Source organism: Galeopterus variegatus, unplaced genomic scaffold (assembly GCF_000696425.1).
Source record: "Galeopterus variegatus unplaced genomic scaffold, G_variegatus-3.0.2 Scaffold6707, whole genome shotgun sequence".
NCBI classification, from domain to species: domain Eukaryota; kingdom Metazoa; phylum Chordata; class Mammalia; order Dermoptera; family Cynocephalidae; genus Galeopterus; species Galeopterus variegatus.
This window is the reverse complement of record NW_007732818.1, coordinates 1-9,403: the sequence shown is the minus strand read 5'-3', so window position 1 is coordinate 9,403 and position 9,403 is coordinate 1. Positions and strand designations below refer to the sequence as shown.

Below are 9,403 nucleotides of genomic sequence, written 5' to 3'. Positions count from 1 at the left end.
AATAAAATCATGAGTCACCAGGTTGGTATAATTTTCCATGCAAAGGTGGTCATATTCATAATGTAAGACATAAATTTTAATATTATTTGCATTGTGTGCACCTAATGGGTATGTCATACTGGTACTGAACATACATAGGAAGTACTATTCATAGAGGAGTCGTCACCACCCAACCTCTTGCCATAGGGACACATTCCTTCTAAACCTGACCACACCACAAAATCCTGGTAACTTCAATCTCTTCAGTATTTTTGTAATCTTAGCCATTAGTCTCACGAGAAATATGAGACCACACAAGAGCCAACAATTCAGGATAGAAGTTAACAGAAATCTGGGAATGATATGAAATAACTGGCAGCACGATACAGAAATGTAGTCCTGTGTTTTGCTTCTGGATTGAGAAAATGTATGTATTCATAATGTTCATAAATTAAGGCACATTCAGATGTCTGCTATTATGTTTAATGTAGATTTTACAAAAAAAATAGAATTAAGTGTAAGGTAAAGTATAAATGAGTCTTTTTTTAAAATTGTGTATCTGGAAGTAGGTATAATAAAGAAAACCTTTTATTTTAAAGAAAAATGAATTTAATTGGACAATCCATGCCCAACTACAGAATTGATATCAATCTGGTTTGCTGTACTGTATTTGAGTGTGAACAGCTCAGTGTTAATTATACCAGAGGAAATTGTTTACATCTTCATTGATTACAAAATTTACCAAAGAAAATGTATCAACCAACTATAATTTTTAAAGTACCTAACTGTGAAGAAATGAAGCCCCTTTAACGAAAGATTGCTTTCTAACCCTGGAGGAAATAAATATTAAAAGATTCTTTGATCTGGAAAATAGGTATACAGTAGTTAAAACATTCCATCTGAGGTTTTGTTATATTAGTAAAATGTCAATATTTTACAATTCCAGCAAAAGTACCAGTTAAAGGTTATGTCCAAATATTCCTTGTGATACATTTTCATGTCTCCTTAACTCAAAATAAGGATTCTACCCATCAGTATTGAATTAAAGGGAAATTCCTAAATTGGTATATTGTATGATATTGTATATTTTTAAAATAAAATTGAGGGGAAAATTATAGAAATGTATCTCTGTCAGTGGGCAATGGCAGTTATTTCTAATAAATATAATATTGATTAAACTGGTATAATTCATTTACATAATTTATGTACATGATCACTCTGAGTTTTTATTTTTTCTTTGCAGAAAATCATGACCAGGTTAAAAAAAGTTAAAATACTCATTTTTAAATGTATAGATCACTAAGAACTAAACGTTTTATATAAACTGTTAAATAATTATTTTTTTGAAATCGTGAAATGTAATTTTATGTTAACTGATGTTCCAAACAGATTCTATGTATTATTTTTTCATATCAGGTGGTAGTTTATTGTAATGAATGTATTGACTAGCTATCTTGGAAAGAAAAGATTGGCTTTCTAACAATCACTGATATTGGTATGGATTTTTTTTTAAGTTTTATCATCCAAACTGAATTGACAGATATGCTCTATGCTCCATGTGGCGTTTAAAAATACTCTGTAATAAGTTCATCTACTTTACATTGAATCTTTTTGATTCTTATTCTAAGAATTGTGCTGACTTTACTCAATTTAACTGGATAAGTAAAATGGTTTTTAAAATGCAAAGATTATTTTTCCACTGTTTTTCTCATGATAATCTGGCTCTCCTGAGCTACAATTTCTGAAAGATTTTTAGTACTTTGATATCATGTAGTCTGATCTATCACAATGGACTAGTAAATGGGAAATACTCCACTTTCATATGTTTGTTTCATAAAAGGATATAGAATGCATACGATCAGCTTTTTAACAGCATCAACTAATAGATGGGTATAAACTTCCCTAGTATTCAGAGAATAGTGCTGGTGAAAATTTAAATAGGATGGGCATGTAGAAATTATGATCTCTCGAGTGATGTCCTTTCAACCTAGGACTAGTGAAAACCTTCATTTTTTTTCAGAACTGAAGGATAGATGGGTATAAACTTCCCTAGTATTCAGAGAATAGTGCTGGTGAAAATTTAAATAGGATAGGCATGTAGAAATTATGATCTCTCGAGTGATGTCCTTTCAACCTAGGACTAGTGAAAACCTTCATTTTTTTCAGAACTGAAGGAAAAAAACCGCACATTTAAGATCATATTTGTTGGTGCATGTAAGCCATTATTCTGTCTTACTGAACTGAGTAATGCTGTTGATTGTTGAAATGTGAAATGTAGTCACTATTGACCTTGTAAATATTGCCAGAGATAAAAAAAATATTTTAAGTTATTGTAAATAAAGATGTATAAAAGTCAGTATCAGTCTGCAATGCAGAAACATATCTAGGATGTTAAATATTGTGTTTCTTGAGAGATGTGTAATTTTCCGCTAGATGTATCAAGTTACATTAAGAATGTAAATTTTCTTTTGTACAGTAAAAATACAGCTTTATTTGGCTTTTAACTGGATTTGCCTGAGTTGATTTTATCTCACCTGAATTGTATACCTTAAAATGATACTTTAATTGTATATTTTTCAAAGCATGCCATTTTATTTATGTATATCTGAACTTTTAATTATCACACCCTATTAAATTAAGGCAATATATAAAATTATATGCAACACCATAGAATAAGAAATAACATGAAGGTAGGAGTGAAATTAACATTTAAAATATATGCCAGACATTTCTGTATGTTAATTGTAGGGGCACAAATTTATTTATTTATTTATTTATTTTTATTTTTTAAAGATGACCGGTAAGGGGATCTCAACCCTTGGCTTGGTGTTGTCAGCACCACGCTCAGCCAGTGAGCAAACCGGCCATCCCTATATGGGATCCGAACCCGTGGCCTTGGTGTTATCAGCACCGCACTCTACCGAGTGAGCCATGGGCCGGCCTGGAGGGGCACAAATTTAGCACAGAACTTTAAAAGTGGCCAGATGTAAAGAGAGAAGATAGATTACATGATTTTCTTAGATATCCTTAAGATTAAACAAGTAAGTTTCTCAGGTAAAGCCAAATTGTTTCTAGTACTGAAATGTTAGAAAATTTTATTTCCTAGGTTCTTATAAAGAGGAGCCAACATTATTACAATACCATTTACACTTTTTAGTAATGTATGAAAGTGCCTGTTTCCTCACACCCTCACCATCACTTAGTTCCCTCATCATTAAACATTTTGGTCTTTTCCCACATTGTGTTTTCTAACTTTAGCCTTCTCTTGGAACATGAGTTTAATCAAGGTTGAGCACCAAGCCCTCTTTTCCTTTCCCATTCTTTACACGCATTCCCTAGAAAGATCTCTCTTGTGCCTTTTTTCCTTATGACTGATATTCATTGCTATGAACCTAAGCTTTGTTCTTTACTTCAGACTCAGGCAATACAAAGTACACTGTCTTTTTGATATCTTGTTTACTATGCCTTAATCCAGAGATTAGCTCCAGAAGAAAATGGCTTAAGGCAACTCACCAAGCCTAGGAGTTTTTTTTCTCTTTTGACTTGATATGCATTGTTGAGGAGGGATGAGATTTACCAGTGGACAGTTCCAATTTTTTCCTTTTATTGTAAATGTAATACATACTTGATCTTTTTGAAAACCTTAGAAAATACAGAAAAAGGTGCAATGGGAAAAGTCATTTTCCTTTAACTGTTGTGATACAATTGTGATATATTAATAGGAGAGTGGAGGCACTATTTCTTCACACATACTTCAGGATGTTTTATGGTCCAGAGATTCTTCCTACATGAATTAAATAATAACTAACATTCATTGGGTGCTTAGGATGTGTCTGGAACCACTCTCAACACTTTTAAAGAAAATGCAGTAATTCACTTAATACAGCAGCATCAGATAAGTCCTATTATTCTCCTTTTATAAGAAAAGGAAAGTATATCTGTCCAGAGTCATAGAACAAGTAAGTGGTAGAGCTGAGACTGAACCCAGACACTCAGGCTTGTGGACTTGTACATTTAAACATCATACTGCTTCACTGCAATATTGATTGTTCTCAACAATTAGTATACTTGCCAAACAAGTGCCTTACCCATGAGACCAAGAACCCCATGGGGAATGAGAAGAAAGGGAGGAGGTTGGATCTCAATACAGAAAGGTTACTAATAGGCAAACTAAATCCATGACAGAATCAAACCCTAATATCCTAAGCATCCATAGTTATAAATTAACTTCTATGCATATACAATGGTTCTAGTTGCCTACCATCCTCAGGAGAAATAAGAAAATGGTCTTTCTGTGTTCATATGAGGAACCTCAGTTGAAAAAACCTGATTTAGAGCAAAATAAAGCAGAGGAGACTCCCAAAATATAAAACAATATTTTACACTTTCTCCCTTCCCCCTCCCCACACACAAAAGATGGATGGGAGGACGTCAGTACTTTGTTGGGCTGACTTGCAATTATTTTATGATTTAATGTTATTTTTAAGTACAAGAGAGAGGACAGAGGGCCGGCCCGTGGCTCACTCGGTAGAGTGCGGTGCTGATAACACCAAGGCCACGGGTTCGGATCCTATATAGGGATGGCCGGTTTGCTCACTAGCTGAGCGTGGTGCTGACAACACCAAGCCAAGGGTTGAGATCCCCTTACCGGTCATCTTTTTAAAAAAAATAAAAAATAAAATAAAAAAGAGGACAGAAATATAGTCTCCTGTGTTTAGCACCTCTAAAGGTCTTAATCTGGCCTTTAGTCATAATCCAGATATAATCTGTGGTAATAGCTCTAGTCTTTTTCAAGATGTTACAGCAGAAAGGGGAGGGACTGGCTTCTCCTAAAACCCACTTGAAGGACTAATCTTTTGGCACTTAATCTTAGGGAACAGTGTTAGACACCCATTTGGAATATCCGGCCAGGGCACGCTGACCAGTACAAACAGTTCTGAATCATTGTAAAATTTAACTAAAAACACTATTACATTCAATAAGATTTTTATTTCATTCATTCCAATATTCAGTAGAAGATTCCCCAGATATAGGCTTTCCCCTTTTTCTCAAAGTAATCACGTAATTTTAATAAATCTAGACATTTAATTTATTCACAACTCTTACAAAAATGGCTTTATACACACTGTAAAATTGTATTGAGAATTATTTTCTAAAGCTAGTTACTAATTTTAATTTTCTGTATACATTTTGAAGGCTTACTCTGTCAAATCTTTCACTACCAATTGTGTCATATTGTGTGTGCCTTATGGGGGGCTCCCTACTTCACCATCCCTGGTACGAGAAAATCTTGAAGAAGTAGCTTCTGGCTGCCATATTCTTTTATTCTTAGATACTCAGAGGAATCACTTTTTCTTTCCTAAGCATGAATGAAATGAAATTGACATCTAAAAAATTTCTGGGTATAAATTGTTTGCTGAGGCATCTGTTACTGACATTCTAGATCTTTTGAACCCTTAACAAGTGTGTGTTTAATGCATAGCATCTAAGTCATTTCATATCTGACAAAGAATTTTAATTTCTCATTCTCCCTAGCTGTCTGGTTCTTAGCCATAATTGCACATTAAAATCATCCGGGAAATTAAAAAATTCTGATGACTAGGCCCTATTCAGACACTCTGGGTGGAATCTGGCATCAGGAGTTTTAAAAACTCCCCCAGGTAATTCTCATGTGCAATCAGGATTGAAACTTCAATGTTGTAACAATCTTCTGCACAGTTAAGCTTTCCATCTTCTGTCCAGAACCACTGACTCAATAAGCATTTTTTTCTAAAGAAACAGTAACTGACAGTACAAGAAAAAGGTATCATTAACCCATTCCATAAATATATCCCTCATCCCCCCAAAAGACTCATCTATATCATTGCTTCTATATGTCCTCTCTATTCCCTTACCCAGGCCACTGGACACTATAGGTATCAACACAACTTCATTGACCCCAACCTTAGGCCCCCAACACTTAGAGGTCCTTGAACATCTTGGCCTGTCCACTTTCTCATTCCCTTAAGTTTCTGTTCCAAAGCTTCATCACTGTAAGTACCACTTTCTCAGCTGTTTCAACTCTTTATTTCCTCCATAAAATGGAGACTATCATGCTAGAACATTCTTAATTTCCTGTTCTCCCCTACTACTTCAAAGTTCTGAACTATATCTGCAGCTATCCCCTTGCTGCCTGACTGTCTCAGATGATGAAGTATCTCACTTCATTTCTTTTTTTTTTTTTTTTTTAAAGATGACCGGTAAGGGGATCTTAACCCTTGGCTTGCTGTTGTCAGCACAACGCTCTGCCAGTGAGCGAACCAGCCATCCCTATATGGGATCCGAACCCGTGGCCTTGGTGTTATCAGCACCACACTCTCCTGAGTGAGCCACCGGCCAGCCCCCACACTTCATTTCTTACTTTACTCCCACTCCCTAGGCAACTATATCCAACCGGCTGCAGGATAATAGGATATACCTCAGGCACTTCAAAATTAAGATGCCCCATGCTAAACTCATCTCCTCCTACCCTTTTCCTCTATCAGTAATCTCTCTCTCACAGGACATCCATAAACTGATACCCAACCAAGCCAGAAACCTGGGAATTATATGAGGGTACTTCAAAAAGTTCTCCCTTCTCCCTCACTTCTATATCCAATTCCCCAATCCTGCTGACTTTGCCTATAAAAAAAATTATTTTTTCAAATCTATCCTTTCTACCATTCCTACTACAGCACAAATTCCTGTCCTCATTTCCATATCCAGACTGCTTCAATAGCTTCCTAACTAGACTCCTTGCCCCTTTCAAATTTATCCTCCTTAATGATGACATGAAACACTTGGTTAAATTATTCAGTTGGTTCCATCATAGAGGATAAATTCTATGTTCCTCAGCCTGGCACACAAATCCCTGAGACCTACTTCTCCTACGCTATCTCCTAACGTTCTTACTACACTTAAGGTTTAAGTCACACCAAGCTGCTTTGTACTACCACACCCAATTTGTAAAATTATACTCTTCCTGAAACCCCTTCACCCCCCCCCTTTTTTTTTGCTTTACTAAAGCCTACTTGTCTTTTGAAGTTGGATTGGCCTTTCCTCTGCTCACGTTTCCACCCCCCCCCCCAACTAAGTGGTAATTGTCCTTATAGTTATCTGTACATACTATAGCCTGTTGTACGAAATTATCTGATTCTTTCTACCTAACTGGACTCTAAGTTCCTTAATGGTAAGGGCCATACCTGGGCATTATGTCCCTGGTATAGCTAGGGACTCAAAAGTTTTATTGAATAAAGTGAAGCGAACTGTTCAAAGAAAAAGTCCCAGAGAGAAAATGGATTTTTCAAGGAGCAATAGCATCAATATTAAGCTTTCAATGATACTGGCAAAGACAAAAAGTTAACTGAGCTTCTCAAATTTAGGAACCAATACAAATGTATCTTAACTTGCTTGTAAGAACTACTTGGTCCTGGTTGTTTAATCTAGAGCTCTGACATCTATACAGCTATTTATATTTTAATTTGGAACATAGAAACAGATTATATTCTTGAATTTGATCATGTAAAATATGGTTTGGGCAAAAAACCTTGTCTGAATATAAAAATAAATTTGAAATAAGTGATTTCACATTTTTTAACTCAGTGATCTCCCTGAGGAAGAATTTTATAAAGATTCTGATATTCTTCATTATGCAAACAGATGAGGTAATTGGTGAAGAAAAATATGCAGCTGATATATTGATTTTGCAGTCTGTTTAAAAGTTAAAACATTAAGAATTATTTTTCCTTTATTTATTTATTTATTTTTTAAAGATGACCGGTAAGGGGATCTCAACCCTTGGCTTGGTGTTGTCAGCACCACGCTCAGCCAGTGAGCAAACCGGCCATCCCTATATGGGATCCGAACCCGCAGCCTTGGTGTTATCAGCACCGCACTCTACCGAGTGAACCATATCCCTATATAGGATCCGAACCCGCAGCCTTGGTGTTATCAGCACCGCACTCTACCGAGTGAACCACGGGCCGGCCCTTATTTTTCCTTTAAAAATCAAAATTTGACGACTCACATTCCTTTATATATTCCTCATTTCATACATATAAAATCTCTTCATTGCTCTGAGTGTACTACAGTTATGTTTCCTCCTGCTCTGTAAGTTGTTTCTGTCAGAGCTGAGGTTTTATTCAAAAGTTTGGTGACACTAAAATTGATTGGAAGCTCAGCCTGCAGGGGCAGGGCTTATCAGCTAGTAGGTTTCAGTGTAAACTGCCTTTTTCAATCTGGCCTCATATCTTTTTGATTACGTTGCCTGAAGAGGAAGTCTTTAAATTTAACGCCCAGGTGATATTCTGACTAGTTGCTAGTGTTATGGAAGCCAAACAAACAAAGGTTCTATTTTTCCACATACCTCCTCCCCACACACCCCACCCCCAATTTCAGTATGACTTCTCATTCCTACTCTGTTTTACCTGGTGGTGCAGAATCTAGATTCTCTCAGGCTCACCTTGTATTGTAAACTCCTGGTCCTCCGCTAAGTACAACAGGAGATCTAGGATCTAATTGTTTCAGATTTCGAGTGAATCTTAGTTTTCAGCCCCACGCTGCTCTTAAGAGATTTCTGAGACTACTTGGAATTCTGTGACAGGAAATAGGCTTCTTATTGGCTTCCCCCTCTGCAGGCCTGGATTTCAGTTTACTCTGCTTTACCTAATCACTTACCACACATCTTCCAAAATTTTAACTTATCCCACCTTCTCTCCAATTCTGTTAATTCTGTGTATATTTATACTGTTTTTTAAAAATCTGATTCTGTTATTTTAATAGTATTTCAAGAGAGTGTTCAATTCACCTTGTTTAATCAGATTACATTAGAGACTTTTAAAGCCAGCCCCTAAATTTCAAGCTGAAAGGACGACAGGACCCGAGCTGACAGTTCACCGGAGAAGTTCCACTTTATTCGGGGGAGAAGCATACATTTATATAGAGCCGGGTTCTGGGAGAGGGTGGTTAGTACACGGGGCGTTAGTTGATTGGCCGGCGGCGGGTAATGATTTCTGATAGGCTGCACCTTGGCGCCGGCGAGATTGTTAGGACCCAGAAGAGAAAAGCGCCATGTTTTAGGGAGTGCCTCCTTTGGGGTCTTCTGTGGGGCCTTACATTCCTCCCTTTTTCCTCTATTGGGGATAAGGTTGTTGAGGTCTCTGAACTACTTCCTGCTGGAGGGGGGCGTCATGGGAGGAGGAAACAGGGAGGAGAAAGAAACCCCCATTATACCCCAAAGGAGAGTGGTGAAGAGGGTAATTTCAAGGGGAGAGAAATCCGTGAAAGTTCCTTGGAGCCACAGGTCAGCCATCTGCTGTGACCAATGGGCGTAAGAGGTTGTGGGGAATCCATTTCAGCAAGATGTCAGGCATTCTATTGAGGAGCAGGAAGGGTCTTCCGTGGCCAG

At 36.9% G+C, this 9,403-nt stretch overlaps 1 long non-coding RNA gene across 1 annotated transcript; it reads right to left on the bottom strand.

Annotated features, from left to right (window-relative positions):
- Positions 1 to 1,841: 1,841 nt before the first annotated feature.
- LOC103606576 lies at positions 1,842 to 2,482 on the bottom strand. Its single transcript, XR_551900.1, has 2 exons — positions 2,131 to 2,482; positions 1,842 to 1,983 (listed from the first exon to the last, which is right to left on the bottom strand). It is a non-coding gene; the product is annotated as an uncharacterized LOC103606576 (long non-coding RNA).
- Positions 2,483 to 9,403: the final 6,921 nt, after the last annotated feature.